Consider the following 5,937-nt stretch of genomic DNA (forward strand, 5'->3'; position numbering starts at 1 on the left):
AATTTGAAGTTTGTGATTAACTTTACTAGTGCCATTATTTTTTCAGTTCTACTTAGAAATAAATACTTACAGTTTTTTGGTGATTTCTTTTTTCTTTTAGGTCACAAAAAATAAAAACTTCTCTGTTAGTGAGCATAGATGCACTTATAGAGAAAATTAAACATAAATTCATAATCAATTTCTATTTATAAATTTAGGTCCAATTTCCTCTATAGGTGCATCTATTTTCACTTTGAGAGGAGATCAACAACACAGAGAGGGACGGGCTTATAAACAGGTGTGGGCGCCCTTCTGTTGGCGAGGTGGGACTAAAAGCTGGGTGCAACGAGGGCCAACCCTTTAGTCCCGGTTGGTGGCATGAACCAGGACTAAAGGTAACCCTTTGGTCCCGGTTCATGCCACCAACCGGGACCAATAGTGGTGGGCCAGGAGCCAGGACCATTGGTCCCGGTTCGTCCCACCAACCGGGACCAAAAGGTCCGGACGAACCGGGACCAATGGCCCACGTGGCCCGGCCGGCCCCCTGGGCTCACGAACCGGGGCAAATAGCTCCATTGGTCCCGGTTCTGGATTGAACCAGGACTAATGGGCTAAACTGGCCTGGACGAAAGCCCTGTTTTCTACTAGTGATGCTTCCTTTAATTGGGAATCAACTGACCAAGAATTGAAATTCAGGGGGCGACGGACCTCTAACTAAGGTGAAATAGTATTTGAGGAGAAACCTTGTGCATTACGAGTTACTAGGAACATCTAGTATCAAGAAGAAGCGGTCAACTAGTGTTTTCTGTGGGATGAATACCGTGCAAGCAGAGACGTAAGATTTGCATGAATAAGGGAAGAAGAGTACCATTTCCGATTGCTAGTGCTGGGTCTTCCAGATGTCGCGGTGATTTTCTTGGTTTTACCTGGGGAACCGAAGTTTTGGAGGAGGGTCGAGCCTTGGATGAACACATGGCCAAATTGTTGACTGTGTTGCGGTGGCCGTCTCTCGATGGAGGGGAAGCAGATCCGAGGCGGCGAAGGACGGTGTAGTGGTAACAACTCCGGTGTCGTGCACGATGGCGAAGTTGGAGCGGCAGTGGTGAGGCGCAGGACGGCGTGGTTGAACTGGCTCGAGTACGGACAGCTCGGCCTCGGCTTCAACTACTAGTCGTGGAGTGCGTTGTGGTTGTGGTGGACGATGACGTCATGGTATCTTCTCCGGCGTGATGGAGGAGGGCGTCGGATGATGGGTGGGATGGGGTGGCAGACGAAGGACGCCGGTGTTTCGCGGCTGGTGGAGAGGTAGTTTTGGCGCCCATGGAGTATGAATGGGGAATAGGACGAGGCGCGGGGGGCGGGGGGAGCTAAGGGAGAACCATGTTTCGATCTGGGACGCGCTTGTTTTTTTGTTTTTTTGAACAGATGGGACGCGCTTGTTTGAAATTTGGGGAAAGTACAAACTTTGCCCCCTCTTAAATTTTGGATCTACTACGGGTCGAGGGTAGGATGGTAATCCCAGGTGTCCCAAATAGTGGGCGGGAGCGATTTCGGCCGCGCGCATGTGTGCTTGGGCGGCCATTGTGTATGAATGTTTTTTGGAGCCGGTTGTGTGGCATCTAGATGAAGCTACAAACCTACCCCGGTTTAGACCTTTGGACGTCGGGACGGTAGGTTTCACGGGTCGGAGTTAGAAAAGTAATTTCCTTCTACCAAACATTTGTCTCACGCGATTTCGGGTGAGTAGAGGCTCTTTTGGCGCTTCGTTCGAAATTTTGAAATAGAAGCATTCACGTTTAGAGTACTCTTGAACTTTGAGGATTGACCTAAATAGACAACGTTAAATTTTACCTTGTATGTTTGAAAACCTCACTAAATTATGCGCTTCTTTTTGAATTTTTGATACTTGAAAATCCTATAACTACGGTTATTTTGGAATGGAGGAGGTAAGTATGAATCTATTTTGTACACGACTATATATGTTATTATGTACAAAAGTAGAGCAAAGATTGGTGCCCGCATAATTTAGGTATGATTTACAAATGCCATGATATCGAATTCAAATAATTGAATGGACTTCATGTTGAATTCGAATTTTTTAAACCACCTTAAGTTGAATTCAAATGTATGCTAGTTCATAGCTAGCTATTTATAATGTTCATTGTGTAAGTTTTGTATGTATAATGTGCTTTACACACACAACATGAACTATACTCACGTTTATATTCGATTGCTAAAGCGATGCATTGTATGGAGTTCAAAATACTAACTATGTGGATCAATTATGTTGAATAATAACATAGGCATGCTCAAATTAGATAGAATATAGATGTTTGATGGATCAATAACCGTTCTTACGCGAATTGCAAATATCATGATCCCATCCTAATATTTTGGATACAATTTATATTTTTAGTCAATGTGTACATCAGTCTTTTACGTGTAGTTTCACTCTCCATCGGTGGTCTCTCACACATGCTCACACACTCTCTCCCGGGGTGTCTTTCCCGCAGACATGCTAAAGAAATAACCCTCCCTCCCTCTCGTAACCATTTACGAATGTTTTCACTAACCTTTATCACAAGCACTCTTCCTCTCACAAGCATACACACGCACAATCCCCGTAAACCCTTTCTATATACATAGACCTGCCTATGTGTCACCTGTACACACATTATATTTAGGCCTATCTCTCAAGAATTGTCTCCACCGCTCTTCCTAATCGACAAGTATGATTATTGCAGAGCGTTCTTTAGGATGCCCCTTAAAGTTAGGTTGGATGAATAGTAATATCAGAGATAAGGGGTTGCCTTAGTCCGAGGACCCAGGGTTAAAAATCCTAGTCGGCTTTGTCAGTGGACACAGAGTCCTTCACGACTCTTCTATCTTTGTCTTGTACGAAAACTCCTCCATGGGTCTCTCAAAATGCGTCACGTGCCGACCAATGTGGCGCAGGACAGAACTGAACCAAGGCCTCACCTCTGCCCACAGGACCTCACGTGGTGACACACCCTCTGCCCCCAGGCCTCGTTATCTTCTCACACCCACACATACCAACATAGACATGACACAAAACAATTCTCCTCGTGCCTCTATCCCCTCTCCCCTTGCATATACTCACTCAAGGGATCTCTCGCCGTGACATCATATTCGTCTCTCTCTCTAGACATGTCTCATTTCTCGTGCCATCTCTCCCACGTCCCCCCCCCCCGCCGGCCCCTCTATCCATGCCTCTATCGAATTAATAATACACACACATACCTCTATAGGAGCTGCCAAATTCATCAACTACACATTCACACATGTTACATCAATTACCCCATTGATCTAAAAAGCCCTCTCTTCACGTTTATTTCGCATACAACATTCCTTTTTAATAAAGTGTGGCCGAAAAATTATTTTAGAATTTCTACATATATACAACATTACAGAGTTATATGGAGGAGTATGTACCTTAATTTGCATTCCATGGTGCCCACAATGATATTTATTCCTCACTGTGAATTTTTATATTTTTATACTATATATAAAGTTAGTCATAATAAAGAGAAACGAAGAGCATCTCTCTCTATCGCATACACCCCCTCTACGCCACTTTCATGTACACACACAAACTATCTCCACGCCCACTATAAGTACGCCCCAAACACACACGCATGTTTCATCTTTCTCTTGTGATATATACAATGAAAATCATTGCATTTGAAGCGAAAGCACGATACGCACATTTGACTTCAGAATCCACTCATTACGACCACCATTTATGTTTTGTGGTTATTATACGTTCACATGCTCACCGTACAGCACTGTATTTGCTCAAGATGCGACTAGTTGACCAGTTAAATGCTCCATGTGGCACATATAGTGTTGCATCACATTATCTCACTACCATTGGGCGCACCTGTCGGCGTGTATCTACTATACACTCATATAAAAAACAGAGTTGGTGATGATGGTGTGCCTGCCATGCTATAATATAGTCCGTCCAATTTATATCTGATGGATAGGCAGGAAACTATGGCAATTTTGCAAAAAGGTACCCAAACATCTCTCCACATTTGCAAATAAGGCCTTCCCTCGTTCATCCTTTTCTCTCACACGATAAAACTACTCATACAAATGCATCTTGATGTTACATGCAACGCACATGCATCTTGCTAGTAAGAATGAAAACAAACGACAAAAAAATATTGAACGGTGGTTCGAAGTCATGACCTTGGGCACAGCGGACAAGGTGGCCTTGTATTGGTATGCTGCCGCCTGTTTGACTAGCAGTAATATGTGACATTGATTGTGTGTGAATTGGTTGTTGTTGTGCTTTTGTTTAGTTGAGTTTTCTTTAGCTTGTTTCGTTTGAGCCCCGATGTTACATTATTTCCCCCCTATAAAGATCGCTCATCAACTAACAGTGGACTCGAAGAAGTAATAAGGATTTCAAATATTTGGAAGAAGCTCGGCTAAACATTCTGGTCTACCCAGTCAACCGCATTATAGCATTAATATTTGCTTAGAATACCAATGGTGTATTGGATTGATTATCAGCATCAAGTCCCCATCAGTGCAAAATGCTCACAACAGTTATGATCCAGCCAGCAGGAAGACCAATTAGGTACAAGGTCAATGGTATATTTTCAGACAGAGGTATGGATCATATACAAAGTTTTGGCTCAGCAATGCATGATGCTTGAAATATCTTACTACCCAAAATAAAGTCAGAATGTGATATGCTCAAGGAAGTCAGTCAAACAATTTTTCTCATGCAAATAATCGGCCTCAGAATATTATGGGAGTGTGTATGCATTTCAGTTTGCATATCAGTATGAAGTTTTGGAAACCAGTATTATTCCACGCGCTATTGGAAGAAATTTATGATGCAAGGCTCCTCAAATTGTCCTCGGCATGATATGTGAATAATTTCCGGTCCATGATACCCAGTCTTTCATAGCAAGACACCTCAGTAAAGGCTTCTGAAAAACGGAAATGAAACTTTCTCAACAAGAAAACCCGAGGAGAAGCTTTTCAAGTACGAAACTCAGGCTTCTCCAGCACAGTACTCAGGACAAGCTTCGTGTGTAAGCTGAGCCTTCTCCTGCATGATACCCATACATACGATTTGAGCCGAAGTTAACAAGTCTTCCTCAACAAGCTACTCGGATGGCTTCTCTCGTAAGCCATCCAGTCCGCGTCAGTATCATACATTACACCATCCTCAGAGATTATATGATGAGTTGCCAAGGTATGGCAGTACCGCCCAAGAACCAGACTTGCAATAATTTTGACAAAGGTACAATTTAGTCAAAACATATGCCTACCACAAGGATCGAGTGTTCGGTGGCATATCCTTCTTATATATGGTGAACATGTATCCCCAGTCATATCAGTCACTTATACGTGATGCGACAGTGATCCAGCAGATATACCTAAGAAAAGTAAGGACTCAACACCCTCCCCAGTCAGGCAAAGGAAAATAAGCAGAGATACATCTGATGTGATGCAAGGAGCAATAATATCTAGAGATGACATCACAGAAACCATAGTTTTCACAATGGTCATCAAGGTCATTATTCCCGCAACTGACAAGGAGATATTATGTCATATGTGTGTGCGGACCCATGTTGGAAAAACAAGCACACGGAATAATGTCAAAAATATTGCACTAATCGCATCCATGGTCATACGAAGAATCAAGGACAGGTGTGGCCAAGTTATTTCAGTAAGGTATCCTAACAAAGAAAATCATGACCGTAAAAAGGATGAGACTGACAACAAAGGTATGATGATTTTTGCGCGACCATCAGGGTCCTGATACCCAAGTCAGTTGAAAGTCATAATTCCATATGGATCCACAATGTCATACTCTCAGCGGGCTACTTTATTTACAAGGATTTTCATATCTCGCTGACCCGTTGACATGGTTAGTGTGGAATATCCAAGTCTCTTATGTCAGATCCAAGATTT

Source organism: Triticum dicoccoides, chromosome 2B (assembly GCF_002162155.2).
Source record: "Triticum dicoccoides isolate Atlit2015 ecotype Zavitan chromosome 2B, WEW_v2.0, whole genome shotgun sequence".
Classification (NCBI taxonomy): Eukaryota; Viridiplantae; Streptophyta; class Magnoliopsida; order Poales; family Poaceae; genus Triticum; species Triticum dicoccoides.